At 35.2% G+C, this 15,059-nt stretch overlaps 1 pseudogene; it reads right to left on the reverse strand.

Annotated features, from left to right (window-relative positions):
* The window catches only part of LOC141332940 (uncharacterized), a 470,295-nt pseudogene extending 455,512 nt beyond the window's left edge, over nt 1-14,783 (reverse strand).
* Between the last annotated feature and the right edge of the window lie 276 nt (nt 14,784-15,059).

Below are 15,059 nucleotides of genomic sequence, written 5' to 3' on the forward strand. Positions count from 1 at the left end.
ATCATCAAAAGACCCACATGCAACATATCTGAAATTCCAAGTAAAAAGATTTAAAAAACACTGAAAACATCTGGGGCCACTCAGGAAACTAACATATTCTAATGATTTGGAGCATTTTATCATATTACGTTGATTCTTGATTAACAAAAAAAAAAAAACAAACAATAATAACAACATAATTTGTGCAGACTAAATACTGTTCATTTCTTATATATTTAGATCAGACTCATCCTCTCCAATGCTGCATATGCCCAGGGCTAAAAGGAACACCTATAAAAGATTGTTTTACTGGCCTTAAGTGAGAATGCATAGTATTGTTTCATAGAAATATGTACTTTTAGACAGTGCCAAATATGAATTTACATTATGTGAAAATCTGAATGGACAACAAATTTAAATTAAATCAAAAGACGGACAGCACTGAAATATATGATGTCACAGTTCAGCTGAACTTGCACCTGCACAATGATATCAAGTTGCTCTTTGGGTTCACATGGACTTCAAAATGTTCTCTTGATAAAAATTAATGAGGCAAGAAAGCTGAATAATCACTTCTTTTTAACAATAATATGGTAACACTTTAGAATAATGGTCCATCAATAATACAACACAACAATACAGGAAATAAAGCAGGACCAATGAGTAGTAACACTTCAGCAACTACTGTTGAGTAATATGAAACAGGATTACAAATGTGCTGTTGAACAGCTTACTGTACATGAAAAGCCCATGCAGGATTTTGCCTCTGCATGATATACGATTATTCTCTTGTCAGCAACAATATGCATCTTTGACAAAATTGCATCTATATTATGTTATTTAAGCAAAAATCTACATCCTACAAATCATAACACTTTGTTAAAATATAATTTATTAAAGAAAATATTTAATATTTTTTAATATATTAAATAAAAAAGTAGCTTCTAACTTTGTAACACCAGGCCAGCAGAGGGAGCCCTTACCCAACACAGACTGTTACTGCTCCCTCTGCTTCTATGGTTACTTCCTGTTTGGCAGCCATATAAGCATGGCCATGCCAAACAGGTCTTGGCAAAGTATTGTTCTGCCTATGTGGACTCTACCAAGCATTTTCCATGTTTTCATTGCTATTGCGATTGCTTTGCCTTTTTTCATTTTCTTGTTTTATTTGGGTACAGAAAAATACTCTTGTTAAGCCTTCAGATTAAGATTATTATTCTTACCCCATTGGCAGATATTTTGCTTGTTTTAAGCAAAAACTAACAAACATTTTTAAAAAATCATTAATATCAAGTCTGAAAGTGATTTTACTTGTCAAGTAAATGCATCTTGATTCAGGAATGTTTAGATATTTATACAAGAAAACAAAAAAAAAAAAATCGTGTTTTGACATTAAAGTCAAGTAAGGGGTAGCCAAATCATTAAGACTAAATCACTAACAAGGCTAAAATGGCTATTGCTGGCAATCCTTCTCTGAACAAACATTATTGAAACATTTCATAAATTCTCTTTAATGTTTTCATGCACAAGTTGGGCAAGAAGTAGCAGCTGTTCTTGCATCCATGTTTGGTTTTCTTTTACATGTGCAAGTATTATCAACCATGGTTATTCTAGTCTGTTTAGGTTTAGGTAACAGATTTTGTTCACTGTTCACTGTAACAAAAGAAGAAGGTTCTCTCTGCCACAAAAGAAAACATTATACTGACATCATTGAAGCCTGAGATGATGGAAGCATGGAAATTCTGGGGGCCCCTGAAAACTTAGTAGCCCAAAAACGATCTCCAATATTCAACATGCTACAACAAATATATGTAAACTCTTATAGAGTATTGTTTTTATGTTTTTAGAAAATGTTATCCTAACAATCAAAAGAGCATTGTCAGAACAAAAAATAAACTTCCTGTAAAAAACTTTAGTAGCATGTTAAGGAATAATGTTCTAACAACATTTTCACTAAACATTTATTTTAAAATGCTGTTAGAAACTGTTATCCAATCTTTAAAGAGAACATTCTGAGAATAAAAATAAAACTACCCATTGAAAACTTCAAAATAACATTAGGCAATAATGTTCTAGCAGTGTTATCACTATGCATTTTTTGAATGTTTTTAAAGATTGTTATCTTACCTTTTAGGAGAACATTCTAAGAACAAAAAACTACCTGCTGAAAACATTACTAGAACACTGCTTGGTAATGTTAGAACCTTTTAGAAAAGAAAAAATTGTAGCTGGGTAATCAGATGGGTTACAATATCTCTGTTTCATGAGTTTGCACTCTCATATAATGTGATAGTAAGTAAGCATATTTGGCATGCTGTCTGGGGGGAGGGCTTGTTAATAAAACATCATATTGAGAGAAATGTGTAGCTGCTCATCATCATGCTCTGAAACACAACAATCCATACCCAAGTCCTCAATGGCATTATTAAATGCCACTAAACTATCTATTGGGTAACTTTCTTTATACAAGCTGGGAACAAGTAACTGTTTAAACATCTCACACATCAGTTTTGTAACCAATTCAGGTCTAACTTAAATATTCTTAAACCCTAAACATATAAGATCTGCAAACCAGTTTGCATTACGTTACTAGACCATACAGTTTTATACCATCATGTAAATAACATTTCTGCAGGCCAATCCTACAGCCTGAACCACTTTATCAAAACTACCCTTAAACTGGGCAAATAGAGCGTGTCCACTGGCACAGAGAACGCACTGAGAGCGGCCAAGAGCATTGAATGTTTAGGCAGGTCTTAACTGCCCAATGCAAATATTAGGCAAAAATTACGAGAACAGCTAATCACGGTAAGGTTCAGATGGTAAAATCTGTCTTAAGCATTTAAAAATATGCAGGTTGTATTTTTTGCTGCTCTGTTCTTCAAATATATTTGCAATGATAAATCAGGGGAGACCAAACCTGACAACTTAAACATTGTGTTGTTACCTTGGAGTAGGGCCGTTCTGACTGTCGGGCAGCTTAGGAGATGAAGGAGGAATCTATGTGCTCCTATAGTCCTTTTGGATGTTAGTTTTCCTGAAAAAACAAAACAAAAAAACAAGATAGACTAAACATACTTTTTTTACTGAACTGCAATTAAATATGCGGTGGGGAAGTAGGATTCATAGAGCATGCGCTGCATCTTGTCAACAATCAGAGGACAGCACAAGCATGCATTGCAGTGCTCTCGATGTGTTTTATGGTCTAAGCACCTAGGACTGCTCGATTAATCCAAGGCGATTGTCATGCGCATTTTGTCAATAAAACAAGTTCTGTGCTTAGCCGTAAATCTCCAGCACCTGTTTTGAGATGGTGCAGCATGTAGTACACAGAGCCATAGTTCACTTAGAAGATACGCCTAATCGCGTTCATAATCGAAATAGATTTAATAAACTAAAAGATCGCACTATAATGCAATCAAAAAGAAATCGTTTGCAATGAGAGCTGTTTGCGTAGCTTCTCAGTGAACTATGGCGCTGTGTAAAAAATGGTGCTACATCTCAAAGCACGTGAAAATACCACCTTAAACAATATTTTTAATCCAAACTTACTTCATAGCATCAGTCGAGTGTTTGAAATTAATACTTTTATGAAATGATGTGGCTTCTTACACATAATAACGCACAGAACATAGTACATAGTATTCTAAGCAGTGATGAAGGCATTGCAGTATAAATATACTTCATTATAATGAATTGAATCAATGAAAGCAGTTAAATTTTTATTTCGCTTTATTCAGCTGCAGCGGTAGGTGTTTTCTAGATTTCTCCTTCAGGTGTTTATGCCGTTTCAGAGAGAGAGCGCCCTCTGGCCTTCAGATGAAGATTTACTGCTGATCACAGATCACATAGAAATGGAAATCACAGGTCACCGTGCTTCACTAAAAGATACGCATGACAATCACAGCTTCTGTTTAATCACGATTGCGATTTCATTTCGATTTATCGTGCAGCCCTACAAGCACCGAAGATGCGAAGGCACCTATTGAAATTGTTGGCGTTCTTATTCTTCTTCAACAGTTAACAGTTCAACAGGACAGTCTCAACATTAACCATAGCAAATTTGGAGTCCTGCTCTGAAAACATAAAGCATGAGTAACAGTTTCTGTGTCAATGTGATGCTGCAGCTGCATTAAAGCTACCTGCAGTGTATGCCATTGGTGATGCTTTAACTAGACTCAGCATAACCATGAGAATGAACCCTGATAGCACACGTACATCTTGGAGACGCCTATTTGACGTCTGCATTTACATCTGACGTAGTTTGTTCATCTACAGTACGTCTATTGGATGTTTCCTATCCGATGTCTTTAAGATGTTTATTATTTAGAAGGTATGTAAAACTGACATCTTACAGACGTTTGTATTCAGCAGATACTTTCCAGATCAAGAGATCTATAACAGACATCTTGCAGATGTACGTGTGCTTACTGGGAAGAGTCTGTGTCAATATACTGTATCAGTAATTGTACTGAGCTGCAGCGGATTACTGATGAAAAGCAGTTTAACAGCATTTTTAACAGTCTTTCATTGTGAAGAACAACATAGTCAAACATGTTAAGAATGAGTAGAAATAATCAACGATACTCTTACTGTTTCTGATATTTTTGTTAACTCTATTTGTGTAGAAAGATGAATGGCCTGCTGTAACAATTATTAATTGGTGAACTGCAGGAAAAAGAACCAGAACCAGTTAAACCAGGACGATTTCAAGAAAACAAAATAAAACCGGTTTGACTCTGCTGAAATGCTGTTTACAGCTTTATGTCCCATTTCAGGGTTACTTTACTTCAGATAAAAATCTCAAGTGTCAGATGTTTTCAGCACATGCATGATGCACAGATTATCTGTGCCACAGCCTTAGTTTTCCAATCTCACAGATCTAGAAAATGATGTTTTTTATGGACACTATTTCTGTATTTGAGAGCTGTTCTCAGAGAATGTGTTAATGAGGTCGAAAAGTTGCTAGTTTATTTGAATGAGTCTGTTACAGATTTTAGCGCAAAGTATTAAATCACTCTATGAGGCAGAACTTCACACAGTTTTGAAGAGCGCATGATAAGAAATGCTGTTTGAGAATCACAGAATAACTAATAAGTCTGGTAAAATTAATAATATAGTAATTTCACTCCATGTAGCAACAATTTCATAATGAGCTTTCTGTGATTCATCTACAAAGACACACTTGATCATCTATTTCTTTACAACATAAAAAGCTTTAAATAAAATCATTAACATGCTTCAGCACAGCATTAAAGCTCATACTAGAAAGCAATGAAAAAATGAAACACTCACCTCAGTGTTTGTACATCTGTCTTTTCTTTCCTCTGAACTGTGGTGTTGAACATCAGCTCTGATATTTCTCTCACAGAACAGTCAACTGTTCTCAGACAGAGACGTGAGAATGTAAAGAATGACGGTCAGACGTCAACACACACACACACACACACACCCATACAGAAATGTTATATATGACATGTATGTTCCTATATATCGAGTGCTGCTGTCATATATGTTGTTTATATTGTTTTACTACAAATTTACATCCTCAGGATATGTGAAGTTGTTTATACCATATAGGAAATAAACATGGTTAATGTACTACATTTTGGTAACACTTTGCTTAATCCCTTTATAAGTAGTTTTACTGCATTATTATGTTTTGTAATGCATTGTACAATTCCATTAATACGTTTATATTTAATACATTAAAATACTCTATTCATTGTTACACTATGCATTTTAAATTCAGTTATAATTGTTTAAAACTATATATACTGCATTACAGCACACATTACATTATAATGCATTACACATGAAGGCTTTAAAGTCCCCATGAAATCAAAATTAAAGTTTTTTTTTACTTTTAGTATGAATATATTAGCCTTAAGATTATCTATAAGCTAGTGTGCTTCAAAACAACAACAAAATTTGTGTTTACAAGATATGGGCATTTAAAACTTACGGTCTCATCACTTCCGCCAATATGAATCAATGATTTTGATGATATCAACATGCACTTCAGCTTCTCATCAAACTGTCACAGTTCTCACATCTGCCGTGTTCTCAGGCCATGTCTCTGTGTGTGTGTGTGATTATGTTGTGTGTCACGCTCATTCAGCGCAGCTGCCAATCAGTCCTGCACCAGGTGTCCCTCATCATCACTGGCTACAAATACTCACCTCAATCTCTTCTTCCCTGTCTGACAGTTCTACATGTTGGATGTTCGTGGGTTTGTCTTCTTGTGGAGTTCGTGTTCGTTGGATTATTCTTTGGAGTCTTGTTGATTTGGATTGGATACACGCTTCACCACGGAGATCACCACACATCATTCACCAGCCGTCTAAGCCCTCGTGTCACTCAGCCGGGAATTCATCACCACCATCATCAGCCATCATCATCACGCCTTCCATCATTTACCTTTATTCAATAAATTCTGTTTTTCTACACTGCATTTGCTTCCTCCTCATTCTCTCACTGTTACACAAACGTTCTGTCCAATCAGATGCTCCAGAGGCTGAAGTGTCCTGTAGTAAGAGTGTTTCAGTAAGAGTTTCATATTGAATCTAGGGGGTAATTTATTAGACTGTGGCTGTCATAAACTTATAAATGCGGCTTTACCTCAACGGCAAGTGGCTGTGCAATATATTCCTGTTTCAGTTAAAATTACGTGACCAGATAGAATAATGCTGCTTGTTTCAAAGCGATTCAGTTGACCTTTAAGTAAAGTGTTACAGATTTATTCTATGCTGGATTTTTATATTGTAAAGTATTTGTGGACAGTCATGGCTAAGACAAAGGAGCTCACTGAGGACCTGCGGCTATATCTAAATGTTTTGAAGTTCCAGTGGCTACAGTGCACAGTATTATGTGAGCTTATACTACAGTTACCACACCTCAAGACATCGATCAAATGATATATTTCAAGACATTCGTTCCGTTTTTATCCTTAAAACCCTATTGTGAGTAGGATTAATTTCTTACGTAGCTCATTCAACATCTTCGTTGCAAGTTCCAAAACGTCATTTTAGAACTAGTAACAACGCTTGGGCTGTTAATAGCAAATAATGCCGTTAATAATGAAGTTGACAGACCGAAAGACAAGTAGACAGACGGAAAGAGTGAGGGAGAGAAACTAAGTGTATGACTTTACCTCTCTCACGTCTGTGTCTCTCAAGGGTGACTGGCAGCATCGTCTCTACTAACAGTTAAACTTTAAGTTCATTTTCTTCAAGACCAGGCCGTTGTTTCCTCGCGTGTGAGAGCTGTCATGTCGTTTTTAAGTTGTTAATTGTCAGAGCAATGCTAACAACATTAGCGCGAATGCTAACGCGAGTGCAAAATTTAACGTTATGTGGTTATGTGTGTGCGTCTGTGAGGTGAGTGAGAAGAGGGCGAGAGAAATAGTTTGTGCTTTCCGTACATAATAAAACGTAATATATTGTGGAAAAAAACATGGAAATAATCTGTCGTTTTTATCCTGATGTTTACTGTATTTATTAGTTGGTTTTAGTTATTTTGCTGTTTTGGGCTGTAAGGACCTTTGAAATAACTGAAATCGTATGGCGAAGTGATATAGACATGCACTGCGGTCTAAAGCTGCCTGGAACTACGTTCGCCGTGCGTTTCCCTGAATATAATGCACACCTCTAGAACGTTCGTCAGCCAATCAGATTCAAGCATTTAACGGCCCTGTAGTATAATAAAAAATAATACGTTTAATTGATTTCGCACATTTCCCCTAAATTTATTAATATCCATAGATAATTCCAGAAGTTTACTTTTATGTTAACTCTTTTGGATTGCAAGTCTTGAACTTGGTGCGGTACCTTCTTCTCGTCTGTTGTGCGACTACCTTACATTCTTACTTTTCCCATGTATTAAATGTGGGTGTTTGAAAATGAGCAGTTCTCTAACATAATTAGTTTGACTTCTTAGATAATATCAACGCTATGACATATTTAATATGTGTCCTAAATTACAAAAACATATACATGCATTTATTTATTTGATCAAAACTACTGTTTGGGACAATTTGGTGGTCGCTGTATATGGGTCGGGACATGTCCCTAGTGTCCTCTAATTCTACGGTCCTGATGGGAGCAGAAGCTGGAGGCAGAGTCATATATATAAGTCTTATAACTGCACTGTCTCCCTATTACACATCATAAAGATTATAAAATCTCTCTAACAACTACAAAAGCCCTGAGTGGTTTAGCTCCTCAGATCTTATCACATTATAGTCCCTCACATCCACTGCATTCTCAAAACCTTTGGAGGATCAACCATGTGGAGCATCATGTGAGGCTTTTATGAGCCAAGCTCTGCGTATGAAGCCTTTCTTTACTGATTTGTTGACTTTATTTTCTTATATTTAGGGTTTTCTTTTCATTTGCCGCTGGTTTGTAAATGTCACACAGTTGGAAATTTGCTTATATTTCTCCATCATCCTCGGCAATTAAGAAGAAAACTAAGCCAGCACCTCTTAAAAAGCTGAAGTTTTGGCAGTTTGCTGGTCTGGAGGATTCAAGTGTTTGTTAACGCAATGACAAGCAGGAAAGACATCAGCAATCATCTTACAGAAGCAACTGTTGCTGCCATCAGTTTGACTTTAGACTGAGAATGAAAGCAACCTGTTTGTTCCTCAGTATCTTTATGTTTAACTTTGAATGCTTCTTCAATCTTCACATCTTTATAACAGTGTGTCAGATCTCAGTCACTTCAGCAGGAGTTTACTGTGTATTTAAGATGAGAAAAATTAACAGACAGACAAAATAAATGCAAACTAAATGTGTCTCAATCAGCTCCCTAGTTTAGTAGTCAGCACACTAGTAAGGGAGTCAGTCAGAATGACCTGATTTGACAAATTAGACAGATTAAACACTCAGAACTGGCACTACAAATTAATAGAAGAATGCAAATTGTGCAGAATCTTGATGGAAGCGCACCTAAATTACAAGTTTTTTCTTTGTCTTTTTTTGCAAACTTTAAAAACATTTTTATGGAAACACAGATCACGAATCAAATAATGGATTAATTTAAAGGATAAATGACAGATTTCCCAAAACTATCAATACAGCACTCCAGTCATGAATCTGACTAAAGCAGTGAAACGCTGTAGTTTGATTGAGATTTCAGGAGGAGTCCTTACAGATGAAGACAAAGCACTCAAAGGATGTCAGCAGCTCTAGGAAGAGCTCAGACTCATCAGCAGATCTTCAGCACTCATTATCATAGACATCAGGAAAAGCACACCTTCAGACGCTGCTTTCACACTCAACTATGAGAACAATTAAACAAATCAGACACAAACATCAACAGACAAATAAGATAAAAGATGATTCCACATTTGAGATCACACACACCTCAAGCAGAAGTGATTTGTTTTGAGATTTAAAGAGACATTTATCCTCTTGTTGACTTTCTAAGGCTAGGATTTAGCATTAACTAAAATAATTGTCTTTTGTAAAAAAAACTTTAAAAACTTTAACCTTCTAAAACAATAGTACAAGTTCCAGCTTAAAAAATGTTAAAGCTAACACTTTGAGTACAGAAATGTAAGTAAGAAATGACAGTCCAGTTTTCATATAAATTTACCAAGGAGATCTTTGAGTGCACTAAATTAATTTATGTCCCTTCGTTAGAGAAGAAACACATAGTATTAGGAAAGATTAAGGAGAATGCAAATACTGGTCATGAAATATTTATTAATTCTTGCAGAATTCTTTATCTGTCACGATTCCTCAATTCAATTCCAGGACTGAATTTTAACCCTTGTGTGTCAATTAAAAGAGGTTAAACTTACACATAGGTCCATAGAGGACAAAAACTTCCATTTTCAGAAACTGTACTAAAAATATTGACTGTTCAAAACTTGGGGTCAGTAGATTTTTTTTTCCTTTAAGAAATGAATACTTTTATTCACCAAGGATGTATTAAGTTAATAATTAAAAGTTTATTAAAAGTTAATAATAAATCATTTACATTGTTATAAAATATTTATATTTTTTACATAAACACTACTTTTTAAACTTGTTATGCATGAAAAAATCCTGAAAAACAAATCACAGGTTCCAAAAAATGTTTGTTGATATTCTCCAACATTGATCATTCTAATAATAAATAAGCATATTAGATTGATTTCTGAAGATCATGTGACACTGAAGACTGAAAATTCAGCGTTTCATCTCAGGAATAAATTCTATTTTAAAGTATGTTAAAATATAAAACATTTTATATTGTAAAAACATTTTGCAATATTACATTTTTTTGCTGTATTTTTAATCAAATAAATGCAGCCTTGATGAGCAGAAGAGACTTCTTTAAAGACTATTACAAGTCTTACTGACCCCAAACTCTTTTTGAATGGTAGTGGGTATATATCATTCAATAGTTGTATCTATTTTCTGGTTACCAACATCAGATCTTATCATAGCTACTAAACATTCATTTTCAGAATTTAAACCCTTTAAATGGCAGTTTGTTTACACTGGTGGTATTTTAAATAAAAAAAAAATATTTTCCATTTACTAAATGCAAGCCAAATGTAGTTTTCTTTGATAATTACAGTCTTTGCCTAACAACATTAATTACGATATATTCCTATTTTTATCCCACTTTCTCCCTGCTGTTTATCACTGAAAAAGATAATGCACTTAGTCAAATTATGTTCATCTTATTTGTTGACATTACTCAGTTTGAAGGAGTTATTACTTTCTGTTATTTACAGCATTGTAGTTAAGTTCACTGAACTTAATTTCTTTGTGTTCAGTGAAAAGGCTAAATATTTGTCTCCTTTGCACGTGTGTTACAGAGGATAGCAGACAGGCACGTGTGAGACACGCATGAGCACTTTTGCCACCGCGGGCATTTTCCTAGGGCTTTTGTATTGTCAAACTGATCGCTTTTTACTTTTTTTAGCTCCTCCAAAAACAGCCTCCTTCTGAATGTTTAGAAAAGTACAACTGTTAATGTTAAATATATCTGACTTAAATAATTAACAGATTTAAAACAGATGTGAGGCACGGCGCTCCACAAACAAGCTCACAGAAAGGAAACCAAGAACCAAAATCCTGTTTGCTCGCTTTATTTAACAAAAACACAAACATCCTGTTTTTGTTGTGAGTTCGAATTATGGCTTACTCTTATCTGTATGATCAAAAATGACCACAATTTGAGTAGTTTGTGTTTCACATACACACCACACACACCACATATTCTAGCACTTAACACATAACCTGCCATCGCAGTCTGTTTATTATCAAAATTAAATACCGTCATATAAAAAGTTACACTGGTCAATTTAAAGAGTCTGTAGTATAACCAGTCTACTGTTATGCCAAGTGCATTTTTGCTCATGTAAAGAGGTTTTCTTCAATCGATATGAACACACGTGAAGCACAAAGCCTAGCCTACATTATAAATAATAGTTTAGCATTCAAATACATTGCAAATATGGAAACATTTCGATTTGTGCTGAATAAGAGAGATACGTTCAGTTTCGCTTTATTTTTTTTTCATTCTCGATCTGTTCTGCATACCATGACATTTATTTTAGAGTGAGGCGAACTAACGTATATACATTATAATACTGCCCTCCAAAGGCAAAGTGCAGTAACTAACACTGAGTCAAACATGTTCACACTCTTGTTTCTCTGAAATGGGACAAAACTGAACCAGGAGGCTTTGCCACAAGACAAAACAGTTGTCACAAAGTCCATTTTAAGCCTTAATTCAATTTTGACCAAATGTGTAGTTACTGCGCTTTGCCTTTGGAGGGCAGAATAGTTCACTTTATTTGGTATTATTTCTGCTATCTCTGGTATTATTACTTCTCCTGCTCACAAAACAATAATTTGGTGGAACATTCGGAGAGACTGGGTTAAGCAGTAAGCACCAAGCAACGAGAGTGATCCTGAATTTAAGAAAGATGACTGGTCAAAAATACATTGAGGAATCATACAGAATCTCCAAATACATCAACATACACACACACACACGTGTTGTTTACATGAAGCAAAAGCAAATGCATGCATTTTTATATTCTCCACAATGGGAGTTTATCGCTTGAGACGGGATAAGGAGGAGAACGTTTGTTGAAGTCATTATTTTTGTATTCTTTGTGCACAAAAAGTATTCTCACAGCTTTGTTAAATTACGGTTGAGTCCCTGATGTCACATGGGCTATTTTACCCATATCTTTGCTACGTTTCTGGACCTGGGAACATTACAGTTACGTGGCTGTCTATGGAGGTTGAGAGCTCTCTGATTTCATTAAGAATATCTTAATGCGTTTGTAATATTTTTAATTTGAAGATGGACAAAGCTCTTACAGGTTTGGAAAGACATGAGGGGGAGTAATCAACGACTTAATTTTCATTTCTGGGTGAACTAACCCTTTAACTAAAATTTAAATGATTTGTGTTTTGCAAATTTCCATTTTACCTCACTCTCTTTCAAGGTTAAACTTACACTTTGCTCTGGCATGTGTGCTCATTGATGAGTGTTAGCCACACATGTCTAGCAGGTTCATTCTCAGACTAGTATACGATATCACTGGAAATAAAGTGTCCCGAAGTAAGAAAGCCAGAGGCAACATCAACAAGTACCAAAACTCCACAGGTGACAGAAATGGAGGGAAAAAATCTTTGGGAGAAAGGGGGGTAAGCAAGTTCTCTTCAGGCCAGACGGACCAGCAGTTTAATTCCAGGCTGCAACAAAGTCAGATTGTGCAGAGGACCTCCATACAAACATTGGTATGCAGTTCTCTCTACTGGTTGCCATCCCCTGGTTTAAATTAAAGGGTGTCTTAATGTTTAAAAACTATAGCAAAGAAGATGGTCAGATGCTATAAAATATAAAAATACATATAAAAGAAGCGGTCATAAAGTGATTTTTGTGTAAATTATTCATAAAGCCATTCTGACATAAACTTTCAAATTAAAATGTTTTTAAAATATTAGCTGGTATGAAACCGCGTATTCGATAAGACACACATTTCGATTCTGCTTAATGATTCCCACGTTTGTATTTTAATGTGATTTTTAAACAATTTAAGTCGAGGAAGGAAAAGAACTTGCGCACATCTTTCACATTAATTGACCCTTATGCACAAAATACATCAACATATCCTCATACATGAAGCGTTTTTTGTCTTGAGTGAACGTAAACAGATGAGAAAGAAAATGCTCGTGGAACAGTATTTTTAGATCTGTGTTCGGTGTTAAAGAGACAGCGTCTAATAATAAATCAAAGAACAAAAGAAAATCATTAACTGACTGAATAATTTTTATAAATTTAATGAGGATTAATCAATATCTCATTTAAGAAAAAGAAAACCATGCAGTGTTTTTAAACGTTTGATTTCAATATCTGTACCAGACGTTTTAATTATTTATTGCTAATTGAGTTGTTTGTTCCTGTTTTCCTACTTCTTAACAATTTAATGTTTGAAATTTATATTAGTTTAGTTTTTTTTTTTCCTGTGGTATTTTAGGCAAAAGACAGAATAAACCTGTTTGACATCTAAATGTTGGACTTAAATCTTTTTAATGGATTTTTTTTTATCTTATTGGAATCGGAATTAGGAATCGGAATCAATTAAATTCAAATGATACCCAACCCTATCTCTCTCTCTCACAAATTACAAACAGTAAGACAAATGAGATACAGATAAAATAAATGTTTTTCAAATACAGTAGATTTATTTAACATGGATACATTTGTGTAGCATCTTTTGTTGTTCTATTAACGCAAATTTCTCGGAATGAACTCATATATTTATGTTTCACGAATGAGGCCCCATGTTACTACTGCCTCCTTTTCCTAAACCTCTGATCACACGGATCAAAATCATTATTTTCTTTTCAGGATGGGATGTTTGCATATGGCGTTTCAGGTCTGTGTGATATCTGAAACTCTGTTCACACTGAGTGCACTTGCAAGGCTTCTCTCCAGTGTGAACTCTAATGTGGATCTTAAGGTTTCCTTTAATCGTGAAGCTCTTTCCACACTGAGGGCAGGAGAAGGGTTTCTCTCCAGTGTGGATTCTCATATGATCCTCCAGCTTTGGTCTATGGCTGAAACTCTTTTCACAGTGATGGCATTTGTGAGGCTTCTCTACGACGTGATTTTTTACATGATTCTTGAGGGCATTCCTGTCCGTGAAATTTATTTTACACGCATGACATCTAAAACGATGTCTAGAGTGACTCATGACAGATTTGTCTCCAGAGTGAAACTTCATGTGATGTCTAAGGTTTCCTTTATATCTGAAAAGCTTTCCACATTCATTACAAACAAAAGGCTTCCCTCCATCGTGGATTCTCATATGGCACCTCAAACCTTCTTTACGCGTGAAGCTCTTCTCACACAGTTTGCAGGTGTGGGGTTTCTTTCCTGTGTGAGATCTCATGTGGACGTTAAGGTTTTTTTTCTGTTTAAAACTCTTTCCACACTGAGAGCAAATGTAAGGATTCTCTCCTGCGTGGATTTTTAAGTGGATTTCAAAGCTCTCTTTTTGATCGAAACTTTTTCCACACTGTTGGCAGGTAAAAGGTCTCTCTTTGTGAACTTTCATGTGAACTTTGAGAGTTCCTTTTAGTGCAAAACTCTTCCCACACTGAGAACAGGTGAAAGGCTTCTCTCCGGTGTGTACTTTCTTTTGGACTTTAGGGTTCTTACCAGGTTTAGTTTTATGAGTCTGCGAGGAGCTCAGAGATTTTTCCCCAGCCGTGAAATCATGGCATTCCTCATTTTTCTCTTCCATTACATTCAGTTCTTGACTCTCCTCTTTCAGTGGCATCAGGTCTAAAAAGAAAAAAACAAGTTAACACCTGTGTATTGGTAAAAAGCTACAGATATAAAAAAATCAAAACATCAAATCCAACCACATGTACGCTAGATCCTACAGTTACATTTGAAAGTTTGGGAATCCGTAAAAATGTGAATAATTTTAACAGAATAAGAGAGATAATAAAAAATGCATGTTTTTTTTTTTTTTTTTTTTTTTAGTATTGTCCTGAGTCAGATGTATTACATGAAAGATGTTTACATTTAGTCAAAAACTAGCTGGAATTATG

The sequence above is a fragment of the Garra rufa genome, chromosome 4 (genome assembly GCF_049309525.1).
Source record: "Garra rufa chromosome 4, GarRuf1.0, whole genome shotgun sequence".
Taxonomy (NCBI): domain Eukaryota; kingdom Metazoa; phylum Chordata; class Actinopteri; order Cypriniformes; family Cyprinidae; genus Garra; species Garra rufa.